We start from the raw sequence: 13,152 nt of genomic DNA on the forward strand, positions 1-13,152 counted from the left end.
CAATGACCTGGGGGCTAGTTAAGCTGAAGCACTCCTGGCTGACACCTTTGGGCAAGGAGTCTTGTATGGAAAATGGAGCTGATGCAGTCATTGTCAAATGTTTTGGTCTCAAGACCCCAATTATAAACCAGAGACATCCTGCAGGGTGGGGGGAGGGGGAGGGGTCAGTGTGAGGGAGGGAGAAGCACAGGGGACTGTGGTGCTGGTGCACAGGTGCATTGGGGAAGGAAACTCTATGGGGACTACACATGAGAGGCGGGGGGGGGCGGGAATCAAACATTGTTTAAAAATGAACAATGATTTAAAATATATATAAAAAACGAATTATAATAAAGAAAAGTCAAAATCAACAAGCAACTATAAACCAGAGACACACTCGAGGGGGTTGGGGTGGGGAAGAGAGGAAGCATTAGGGTCAAAATAAGGGAGTACAATTGCATGGGGACTATAACCAAAATGAAAATGCACACATTGTGCAAAAATGAAAAATGATGTAAGAATTATATAAAATAAAATATAATAAAAAAGAAAAAAGAAAATATATATAAAAAAACTTATTAAAGACCCCCACAACAGAGCAGGTCTATTGTTAATGTAGTCATTATATCTATGTTAGTAAATCATTCAATAAGAAGAAACCTATTGCATGTTAATAGCAAAAAATATTTTATGGAAAATATATATTCCTAAATATATATTCCTAAACTGAAAACAAAAAAGGAGCAACATCTTTCTACATTTAGGCAAATCTCTCTGGCGTCACATTTAATAGAAGACAACTGAATTTTCTTGTCTCCTTCAGCACTTAATCTGTTGCAATGTTGTTTTGGATGAGGTATATGAAGAACACCCAGACTCAAACAAATAAAATGTTGGAAGGGGAAGGACCTTGCAGACTGGGGAAAAGGTCTGGGGGACCCCCATGGATCTTTGGGCTACAGGTTAATAACCACTAGTCTAAAGCTTCTATTTGCAAGAACACAAACTGAACGCATGTAGCAATCTTCTGTTTCCCGTACCAAGCTCCAATTACCGAAAATATAGTGATATAAAAATGAGTGCACTTAAATAATTAGATGTGTGTGCATAAGGGGACAGAGGAAAGTCACTGCAGGAACATTCTAGCATAAAAAATCAGAAAAGGCATACAAGCCGGCCCACGCACTGAGATGACAGAGTTGGAAACTGAAGGTGACCCAGGAGCAATGAGTTGGGTGCTAGCCAGGTGCAGGCACTCCAGGCTGGTGAAACCTTGCACAGCACCCCTACTCTTCCTCAGACACCAGCCAACAATGAGTTATCTGTTCACAGGTGGGAGATGGGGTGAAAGAGGCAACACAGCCCTCCCAGCAGCGGGGACACATGGCGCTCAAGCAGAGGGGGACAATACTCAGTCATCAGTACACTGTCTCCTGTTCACACCATATACCGTTCCTTCAAAACAGCGCAACTTGCTAAGTCCCAGGGCTAAGGGACCATGGGTAATGTAATAGGACATTTCAATCACTGAGCAAAATAAGCAATCAAAAAATCATCCAATAATGCAGGGATTTCAGGAAAATCACCCCTTATTGTGAAAGGGAACAAAATCAACCACTTACAGATTTATATCCAAGGATGAAATGATGGTAATCAGAAGAGGACTTCTTTCCAAACAAAAGGTAATTGACATACTCTGAGGGAAACTTTAACACAAACTTTAATACAAAAATAATATTGTTCAATAATTTCTTAAAGTGAAAGTGAAAAATGATGGGAGATCATTCCGCAGATTTTAAAACAAACCCACAAAGAATTAGTGACATGGAAGACTGAATTAATGATTTTTTTCAGAATGCTGCCAAAAAGATAAGAAGATGAAAAGGAGAAGTCAATAAATGTAAAAAGGTCTGTAGATGCAGAAGTCAACACGTTTCTAAATGAAGTTTTGGAGAAGGTGAGAAATGATCCTGGAGAGAGCGCATGAGTGGAGGAAGAAAAGTCAAGAGTTGAAAGTGGACACTGATGAGAGACTACTAAGTGTCAAGCAGAAATATCAAAGATACATGCAAAACTTTACAATCTGCTTGGAAACAGACAAAATAGCTACACGAGAATAAACAGATTGACAGGAGAGGCTGAATATACATACAACCAATGGTCAAACTATATCTAAAAATAGAACTTTCACCCACAATCTGCAGGAACTAACCCAAGAAATTAACTTTTTATCTATAGCAACCATCCTAGGAATCAGACTTGTATGAAGCCAAATAGGAACTTCTGCAATAATCATCCCCAAACGCCCAGACCTTTATTAATAAATGAGGGCCTCCCTAATTTTGTTTGTTTGCATCTTAGGCCCAACTGGAAAAAGCAAAATGTGTACCCCTACCCAATCACATAGGATGTCCCTCTTCTAGCACGCCTACTTATCGCTGTCCTCACCGACAGACTCCAGCAGGACAGAGAAGGCATCCGTTTTGTTCCACTAGAAAGATGTCTCACTCCCCTGTCTCCTCAAAAAGCAAGTTTTGGTGGTCAACTTCCTAGCTGTAGCAGGCTCTGCATCAGTAACCTTTGTGGTACTAATTTGGTTGATACTGAGTCGGTTGTACTTATCTGGTGCATTTCATCATTATGGAAGCTTGCTTGAGTCCTGTCTGCATGCACCCCAACCTTCTACGAGGTGTGCTCCCCTCAGAGTCCCTTTACCTAGCTGCTTGAGCATCTAGGATGGAGTCCTGGATCTGACCTTTCCTTTGCGTCCCCTTCTCACTGTCTCTCCTATGACTGTGCTGTTGTGGCAGCTGAAAGCGTTAAACTTGGCATAAGAATGAGAAGGACAGGGAGAAGAGGAAAGCCCATAAGCTGGTTATTGGGTTGGCTTACAGAACATTGAGTTTTCAGTACTCGTTAAATTGGTGTCCCCTGGATAAACAGTGCTGTGAGTCACCAATAAAAATGGGTAAAGTTTGCCTTCCATCCATTTTGCTCCCTGCAAGCTTGGCTTTGGCCAACAGAGAGTACTCTCTGCTTTTCTACCTGATTGCTGGGGCAATATTAAGAGGTCAGCAGATTGAAGTCTGAGACATAAGGTACATAAGCACTACATTTCTGTCAACCATTACCAGCATTTATGGGGTCATCTGAGTCTAAATACTGTTTGCTATCTGCAAACGCTCTTGCTTGTCATATGCATTCAGATTAAAATCCTAACTTCTGTGCTGATCTTTGTAAATGGTATAATTTTACTGAGGATGATTTGGGTCAAGAGTGGCCACTCTTGGGGACATTTGATTGAACAAAATTGTTCATTTGAGAGACATTTTAACAAAAAATTACCTAACTAAAAGATTCTTTGGCCAAAGCTGAGGCGCAATCTGAAAATGCAAGGATAAGAGACTCACATCCCCAGTATGTCCTCTCCCTGCTGTCCTCAGTCATCTCTTCGTATGCAGCCTCCTTGTCCTCTCTGTCCTTCTGACCTCTCCCCTCCCTCCTCTCTCCTTCCTCACCCAACTTTTCTAATACCCCAATATGCCAGGTAGAACTTAACCCTTATACCCAAGCTGAATTAAGAGCTATAATTAAAATTTTCCCTAAGCCCAAACAAATGACTATTTCAATATTCAACAAATATTCATGAAATAATTTAGGATTCTTTGGGTACAAAGATCTATAGTCCCACCCACCAGGTGCTGGACCTACATCAACTTGAACACATTGGTTGGCACCTCATATGCTAAGCCCTGAATGGTAAGTGGATTGGATTGATCTGGAAAGAGACTGATTGGATCCATTTTTCTACAGTAAACCCGAGGGTTAAAAAGGTGGGGGTGGGGGCACAGCAGAAAGTACATGGTCCCTTATAAGTCATACTTCAAACAGTCATCCCTGAAACTGACTGAACCATAACTCAATCACACAAAGAAACAAAACAACAAGAAACTACAGGAATTTCCAGAACTGCCAGGAAAATAATGAGAACATTTCAGAGTGAAAGAAGTTGCTGATATAGCCCACCATTTTGCCCTCAGCTGGAGAGGGCGACCATAAAACTGGACAGACGTGTCCCAGGACCTCCGACCACCCTCTCCTACATTTCCCAGGTCCTCACTCAATTTTTGAAAGGTCTTAGTTTCCCTGGAGATTCAGTTCTGATACTGTATGTAGTCAATCTGCTACTGTGTTAAGAGAATGAAGATGTCTATGAAAAGAATTCCATCTACTTGCTCAGTCTTAGCAGAAAGAGACACAAAGTTTCAGAATTGATTATAATTCTGACAAAAAATTGTTCATAATTTAGGCCATCACTTAAAGGTGGTGTAAAACATCCTCATCCTCTCCTGGCAGACTCAAAGCCCTTCAAACTTACCTAGGACTACTCACAAAGGGCAATTAAGAGGACTCCTAGGTTAGGGGCCTCCCCAATGGTGCAGTGGGTTGAGGGCAGTGCTGTGAAGCTGTCTGCAGCCTCTGCAGCACAGGTTCAATTCCTGGCCGGCCAGGGAGATACCCACATGATGCAGCAGACCTCTCCTGTCACGCCCGCTGCTCCCCTCAGCAGTGCTTTTGATCTGTCTGCCTGTTCTGTTCCCCACTCTGTCTCTGGTGAATCCTCTCACCCTCCCACGCCTCTGGCCTGTACCCCAACTATTGTATAAATAAAAAAATCTTTTTTTTTTTTTTAAAAAAAAAGAGGAATCCCAGGTTAACTGGATGTTGCTCCCAATGCTCAAATATGAGGCAGGCTGCACACAACCTAACAAGGCCTTCCACCGCCTCTTTCCCGGCAGCCCTGACCACAGAGAGCTGCTTCACCCACCCCTGTGGGGGTGATGGGACCTGTGCTTGGGAGTTGAACTTCAGGTCACTCCCTCACAACCTGGCCTTTACAACGCCTCACTCCCGACCCAGCTGCAAACACTTCTCTGCCTGGCTCAGGGCACGTGGGGCAGCTGAGCCCGACTTGCCTTCTCAACGGGCCTTGCTGCCTGTGTAAGCCCTTGGGGGCGCAGGTGGCAGTACTGTGGGCATGGGGTGCTCTTCAGCCCCATTAACCTCATGTGAGTCACCGCCCTCACCCTCAAAAGTCCACCTGGAACTTCCAGAAGTCCCTGCGCTCCTAGGGGTGCCCGTCTGCTGCTTGTTGAATCACTGATTGCGGGACCCGCAGGAAAACGAGCCTGTAAATCCACCCCACTGTTCAAACCTGTGTTGTTAAGGGTCTGCTGAGTTCTTCCCACCCCACCATTCACTATGCGACACCTGAGTCCTGCCGCCCCCGGGGAAAGGGAGCCTGGAGATTCTGTCATCTCATTTGGGGCTTCTCTGTACCTCCCTTAGATTTGTTGGTCTTCTACGGAGAACCCCCACCTAATGTCATTTGTGGGTGGATGGGCCACACCTCAAAACTGAAACTGGAGCTTATAGTGGAATATGCTCTCCCCTAGCAAAGCTCTCCTTGAGAAGACAGTGCTCCAGCTGAGGGAACTCGGCCCAGCCGGCAGAAGTCACGGCTTTGACCAGACTCTCAACCCGCCCAAGGCCCAGGAATACAGGCGAGAGCAGGAATGCTTCTGGAATCATATATAACTTGGGGTGAGCTGGAAACAAAGTGGGCTTGTCACCTCTGCTGGAACCCCCATCAAAAACGGAGAGCAACCGAAGGAACTTCCAGAGGCACCCTACTTCTTAGCGCTATCGGAACGTTCTGGCCGCGGCGGACAGACAGAAGTTTAAAATGAAGCCGAGCGGCTCGTTCCGGCCAACGCGCTGCTCTACCCAAAGGATGAAGTTTCAGGAGGCCTCCAAGGGCCCGCGAAAATCTACCAACGTAGCAAACGCCCACAACAAACAACAAAAGCAGGTTCCTGTCTTTGCAGGCAGCACTTCTGAAGCGACACGACACACGCGGCTTTGAATCTAAATGGATGAAGCAACACCGGAGGCAAAGTACGAACAAGACAGTCAAACGCTAATAAACGACGGCCATGACCGCGCAGAAGGCCAGAGCGGGCGGGGACAGAGCGCACGCCCTCTGCGCCCGCCACGCACTAACCTGCTCTCCAGGCCAGCTGGCGGGGCGCTCGGGGCGCAGGGCGCTCTCGGGGAGGTGCTGCTCAGCGTCTCCGCCCCGCTTGGCTTGCAGGCTCCCTGGAGAAAATCCTCTGTGCTGCTCGGATGTGGATCCCTGGTACTTTTCTGGACCTTTGCCGGCGTGCTGGTGAGAGGGCTGCGCGGGGAGACGCGTCCTCGGCCCTCGGGCAGCAGCTGCTTCGGGCAATCAAGCACTTGGCACACCTGGCCGGGGCGGCCCCGCGTGGCCCCGCCCCCAGCAGTGGGCGGGGCTTTGCCCACAGGTGCCCTGGCTCGCCACAGCAGGTGCAGGCGGTAATGCCTCCAGTCTCCTAGCGCTAAGGTTTAGGCTGCTCTTCCCCCAACAGTTTGGGGCTTTTGCTTCATAGGGGAGACGGGGCTGAAGTGAAGTCAGAGAAACCAACCTTCAGAGTTCATAAACCTGCCCGATGCCTGCGGTTCGCCCTCTTAAGTAAGCCCACAGACAGCCTTTAGGAATTTCTTCGAAGTTTCCACCTCAGTCTCCACTGGACTTCTTTGGTCTGCAGTCGTCTCGCCCAGGAAGCCGCCGCGGATGGAGACGCTGCGGCCCCTGGCCTCTCCTGCCGGCCACCTGAGCCGCATGCTCCCATCAAGCAGCGGCGGTTAAGCGTCCCGCCCCGCCCTAATCATTGTGTGTTCCAGAAAACGGCGTACAACTACCCTCCCCCACGTGACTGGGGGAGGACTGGTTGGCTCCTGGGTCAAGGCTCGCAGATCACTCAAGAGGAGGCCGGTTTGCCAGAGAGGTGGGCAAACAGAAACCTACCCTAATTGCCTACACCGGCTGACAGAGCCAGGCATAAATCCTCTTCCTTTCACCCCTAGTTACTTCCTATTCTTTGCCTCATGACTAAATAGCTGAAGTTAGAACTGTTATCCCCCAGGAACCAGCTAGACACAGAAATAAACATTTCCAGTACACCTGACAGAGACTTCTCTGACTGCCGAACAACCCCACCTGTGAATCCTAGCCTGCTCCCCTCCCCAAAGCCTCCCGCACAACCACCCTGGGAGACACAGCTCTGGCTCAGGGGTGATGGCTCCCTGCCACCCTTCTGCCAAAGTCAGAAAACAGCCATCCCCTTCAGTGTCCGGGGCATTTTGTTTTCCACACCAGAATTCAGATTAGTTATTTCCCTTTGACCTCAGTTCTTCGAAAGTTCAAGAAAAGCCATTAATTTGCAGCTGATCCAGCTTTTTGCCTGTGGTCTGAGTGGGAACAATGCTGACCAGGCTCTCTATATCTCTGAGCTGAAAGCACAAGTTTTTTGATTCTTATCTTTAATTACCACTGGTGGCTGACCAATGGGGATTCTTAAAACAAACAAACAAACAAACAAACAAAAAAACCCGCACACCATTATGAATTAATGGATTTTAAGACAAAATTTTCAATCTATCGCAGTTACTCTTTTTACACTGAAACTGCCCCATCTTGTGTCAGTGGGGGGCCCTGCAAGGGGGCCTCGTAAACCTTTTGCTAGAACTCAAGTAGGCTCCGAGCTTCCTTGCTCTCTGTACAGCAAGCTGTCCCCATCTCATCCTGTATACTTCCCTCTGCAGAGCTGGAGTCAGCCATTTCTCTGGGAAGCCTTGGCTCATTTTACTGGGAAAAGGAATTGAATCATAGGGCAAGTTAGGGTGATCAGGTAGCTTCAGGGACAGTGTAGGTGGGGACTTGGGGAGAGTTAAAGAAGCTCCAGAGATAAGGGCGACAAATTCCAAAGGGAGATAGTCAAACGCCCCAGGACTAGGGGCAACAAGGACAACAGGGCATTCTGGATGAAGGACGATAGAAGATAAGGGCTGTGATGTAGGAAGCTCCCGAGTACACTAGCTAAGTGAGACCACCGGGAATTAACCGATCAGAGAGAGACTAATGGAACTTTAGAAAATGAAGGAAAGAAAGTATATATTCCCGAAGCAAGACTCCATGCGGCTTCTTTGCCCCTCCCGGGTATGTACACCTGGGAGTCTTTACTCCTTGACATTTTTTTCCTAAATAAACCTTTCTTTACTCTCTAAGACAAAGTTCGCTTCTCTGCTTATTTATTTTAAAAGTCTGTGAATTCCTTTTTACAGCTTCACAAGACAAGAACTCGTGGTGATTACCAGGTTGAAAAGCGGCAGCAGCACCACCAGCTGTGATCACAGTAACCACGCGCACCGGCATCAGTACCTTAACAACATAATCTGGGCTTCAGAAGTGTTTTAACTTTATATGGAAATTACATTCATTTATTATCTTCTTAATTTAAAAAATATGGCAATAGCAAATTGCACTACTCATACTAAAATACTAATTAAATGAAAATTTTATTAAAAATTAAAATTTATTAAAAATGAGGATATAATCAAGATTTAAGACTACCCTTTTCATTTGTTTAAAAACTATTTAATAAGCATGTCCTTTGAGCATGTTTCAAGCACTGAAGACAGAAGTAGTGGAGGAGAAAAAAGACAAAAACCTTTGACTCCATAGGGTTTACTTTCTAGTGGAGGAAGGTGAGCAATACTCACTAAATAAAATAGTATATCGAATGCTAAGTGCTATGGAGAAAATAAACCAAGTAAGAGGCTTAAAGGAACATTATTTTTATTTTTTGTACTACTGCAGTGATAATATTTGCAACCACTCTGAGCAGTACAACTCGACAGGCAAATAACTTATGGATGCAAATGTCTATTTTCAGGGTCCTAGCAGGCCGCCTAATGTAAATAGATTCACCTGTAGGTGAATCGTTGGGTGAAGTACACAGAGCACTCCTCAGCCACATGCAGCAGGTAAAGAGACTGTCACAGACTGATTCTGCTTGAGGAGAGGGATGCGGCTCACTGCTGGTGTCAGGAGAGGAAGACACGTGCGCTGCGCACGGCCCCTCCTGTGCTGGCACAGACGCGAGCCACGGGGACCTGCCCACCCTCCCCTGGACAGGTGAGCAACATTCATAAAGTTCTATTGCGCTCCCTCCTTCCCATTAAAGATGAAGTGGCCAATAGACAGAGCCATCCTTTTAAGAGGTACTCTCCCCCTAGTCCTGCCTTCTCATCCCCACTGATGGGTCCCCGGAGATCCCCCAACTCCCCTTGAAAACATTCTGAAGGGGCCATAGCATCTCAGTACAAGGAAGTTTTTATTTTAATGTCTATTGACACATCACCAAAGAACCAAATAAACACATTTTATTTGGTGATACTTTCTTAAGGCAGCAACTATTTGTGAAAAAACATTTAAGTGCCAGGGATGAATGACAGCCTCCACCACATTTCCAATGTATCCGCATAAGAAATAGGAACAGTGTTGCCTGAAAGCTATAAAGTATTTTTATGGTGCTCTAAATTCTGTTGGTGTATAGTAAACCAGGCACTGGAGACAAATTTCTGAGATTGTATATATATCAATATAATAGACAGTCCAATCTATTTCTGGGGTAATCGTTGTGTATATCTTAAAGATACATTTTTATTAAAAATGAGATTTATCCTATATGAACAGCATTGCAAAGTTGCTGTCCAATGGCATGGCATCAAATTTTTTGGCAGTATTATACACAGATTATATTATACACAGTATTATACACAGTTGGACCACAGTGTCTTCACTGTGTGACCCTAAAATCCCCAAAGTCTTCCTACTAGATGGTTAGACTTATTTTAAGAATCTCTGAGGTCTCCTTTAAAATGATACAGACATACTGGATCTGCAATAATAATGTTCTGGGTTTAATATTCCACCTGCCCTGCTTGCCCTGGCAAAAACATAGCTTGGGTACTGAGAAGCCCGAACCCACAGCCAAAGTTTCAGTCTCTGAAATATGTGAGCAGTGCGCTGGCTGCACTCCCTTCTGTCACTTATCTTCTGTCCACTGGACGGTGGACTTCTCAAACCTGGAGATGCATGTCTTTCATCTCTTTGTCCCCATTGCTGAGTTCCAGAACCTGGCATCATCTCATTGACATCAAGCAAATATACAAATAGTGATCTCATTAATTTGTGCTCTTATTATATTTCTTTCCTACTTGGGCCCCCCCCCCGGTGGCGCAAGGGGTTAAGCACTGCACTATGAAGCAATACACAGCTTCTGCAGCACAAGTTTGATCCCCAGTCAGGGAGCTACCCACATGGCACAGCAGACCTCTCCTGTCTCGCCCGCTGCTCCCCTCAGCAGTGTATTTCAGTCAGTCTGCCTGTTCTGTTCCCCACTCTGTCTCTGGTGAATCATCTCACCCCCAACTCTATCCTGTACCCCAGTTCTTGTATGCATAAATAATCTTAAAAAATATTCTTTCTTACAGATTCTAACCCTTCCAAAGCATTTTCTGCTTCATTTATACCAGCCCCCTGACTCTCTCCTGCACAAATGGAATTTTCCACTGCTAAGCCTTTGCTCCTGCTGTTATATCCACTGGAATGTCCATTCCCTCCATTCTCCAGGAAGGGTTCTCAGCATTTATTTATCTTACAGGGTTGATGAGCATCTGGAATCAGGCAAAACTGTCAATACATGTAGCACACTTGTCCCAGCTAACCTGGGTTCCTCACCACTGCCTCAGACCCCAGTCACACTCTGAGCTTCTGAGGACTGCATCTGAGCAACATAATTGAGCTTCTGATTAAACAATATTTCATATTGCTCAGGAATTACCTCCTTCCTGTCTGTGTGGTCTTCCCAGCTGGGCCCTCAGAGAAAACTACTTTTTTCCTTTGCAGTCACCACAGTGTTGGAAACACAATAAGGACTCAACAAAAGTTGGCCAGTCAACTTCCTTCCACCAGTCACTTCCTTCCATGTGTAGGCTCCTTCGTCTCTTTCTCCCATGGAATTTGCTCCTGGGGAAAGTCTTTTTGTCCTCAGTCCTATGCCTTATTTATTCTATGATACTACCCCGCTGGGCTACAACTTAGACCCAGGGCAGAAGGCACACCCAGAGAGGCTAACCAGGTCTCTGTCCGAGGGGTGCGTGATTGGAAATTAAAAATAACCCTGAAATCTCTGGATAGCTGGTACAACAGTACATAACCATAACTGCATGGGGCATCCATATTCCACTCTATGGAATGTAATAGCCAACTATTAGGCGGAACAAGGGGAAGAAAATGCTGTAAAACTGCAAACGCAGAGAATAAGAGAGAAGGCGTCTACCAACTTCCGGATCCCAGCGCTGCCAGCCACTTTTCTGCTCCCGGGTTCAATAAGCTCCCCTCTTCTACACTTAATCCTTCCTATTCTCCACCAAAGGTCACTTGCAGCTCAGAGATTCTTATTTGACATTTTATCTCTCTTTGGCCTCTTTCTCTTCCCCTCACTAATAAATCAAAAAGCAACCTTTGGGGCTGAGCGGTCCAAAGATATCTTCATTTCCTTTCTCTACTGGATCCAGGTCTGCAGTGAGGGTGGAAGTGGGGAGTAGGTGGGGGGAGAGGTGGGAGAGGTGGGAGAGGACAAGCTGCTAGAAGTCCAGCCATTTGGAAATCAACTTGGCCCCTGCACTATACCTGGTCTTGGCCAGCAGAGGCTCCTGCAAAGCTCGGCTCTTGAGAGCATCATGTTAAGGCAGGGAACTGTGCTAAGTGCATTCACTTCAAAGGACAACTCTGTCCCTGAAAGGGGGTGTGTCACAGGGCTGCTTCCTTGTGTTTCTCCTGATGTGGCTGACATAAAGAATAAAGGGGCAGATCGGGCCACGGGGCCTAGCTCGGTACCACTCACGCAGGGTTCTCAGTCCTTCCACACATCTCCCAGCACCAGCCACGCAGCATGCTCGCATCCCTTCATGCATCTCCACACGAGGACAGTGAAGGAGAGGAGGAGGGATGCAAAAGTGTTCTCAGACCACAGTAACGTCTCTGGTCCCTAGCAGGGAAATGTGCGCAAACCTTCGGTCCCATAAAAATCAGTTTGCCAGATACAAGTAACCCCGCGTTCTTCCCGGTGAGCCTGGTCTGAGAACAGAACACAATGTTTAAACTGGAAAAAGAAGAGAAAGCTGATTTTTTTTCCCTACTCACTCTTACCCAACCTTTCTCTCCTCTCTGAGTCTCTGAATCTATTCAGGCTGCCAAAACAAAATAGACTGGATGACTTAAATAATAGAAACGTATTTTCTCCCAAATCTGGACACTGGAAGTCTGAGATCAGAGTGCCGGCATGGCCAGGTTCTGGTGAGAGTCTTCTTCCTGGCTTGCAAATGACTGCCTTCTTGCTGTGCACTCCTACGGCCTTTCCTTGCTGAGGATGTATGCAGGGAGAGGAGCATATACATACACACACACACACACACACACACACACACACACACACACACGGAGAGAGAGAGAGAAGACCTGGTTCTCGCATTATAAGGCCTCCAAACCTTTGGATTAGGACCCCACCCGTATAATCTCATTAAACTTTAATCACCTCCTTTATCTTGTGGGTTAAGGCATCAACATAGGGATTTCATGGGGATACAGTTCTGCCTATAGCTTTGGGGGTTGGGAGATTGGGCAGGGGTTGGTGGGGAAAGAACAGAGCAAATGCATCTCCTCTTCACCACAGTCATAAATAAACATTAGATGGGAGATAGATGCAAATACAGGAAAGAGCAAGATATCATAACTATCCCAGGAGAGAACAGACTGTTACATTTCAAATTATTAAAGATTCAGCCACATGCACAGAATAAATGTATCTCATTTAGGTCTGGAAGTTTTCTGCCTTTATTCTTATTTAATTAGAGCATTTGCTATGTAAAGACCTCATTTTTTGTGAGAGGCATCATGAGCAAATTCAACTCCAGAAGAAAAGTAATTAATTTCAGAAATGGAGGCTGTCAGTCAGTTATATGCTAGCATAAACCATGTTGCTGGTGAGCAGCCACTGCTTTGGGGGCTTGTTTCTGCTACCTTGGCCTCAGCTGCGGGCTAAGGAGACTGCAAGAATTGGGCAGAAATGGTGCGCATATTCTTTTAAAGTTTTATGGATATTGAGATAATCTAAATGAACCCAGCAGAGGTCAGTTTGTGCTCACCCCCACCCCCTGCATACTTTCTTACCCTAACCTTAAAGG

At 45.9% G+C, this 13,152-nt stretch overlaps 1 long non-coding RNA gene across 3 annotated transcripts in view; it reads right to left on the reverse strand.

Moving 5' to 3' along the window:
• Nucleotides 1-13,152, reverse strand: part of LOC129145631 (uncharacterized) — a 235,005-nt gene that overhangs the window by 58,315 nt on the left and 163,538 nt on the right. For 2 of the 3 annotated variants that reach the window (XR_008551439.1, XR_008551437.1), the window contains exon 1: nt 6,044-6,706. The exons of the other annotated variant lie outside the window; for it this stretch is intronic. This is a non-coding gene — a long non-coding RNA (uncharacterized LOC129145631). Of the gene's footprint in view, nt 1-6,043; nt 6,707-13,152 lie in introns of those variants that run through there. 3 annotated transcript variants of the gene reach the window in all.

The sequence above is a fragment of the Talpa occidentalis genome, unplaced genomic scaffold (genome assembly GCF_014898055.3).
Source record: "Talpa occidentalis isolate TD23 unplaced genomic scaffold, MPIMG_talOcc4v2.1 talOcc4.13, whole genome shotgun sequence".
Lineage (NCBI taxonomy): Eukaryota > Metazoa > Chordata > Mammalia > Eulipotyphla > Talpidae > Talpa > Talpa occidentalis.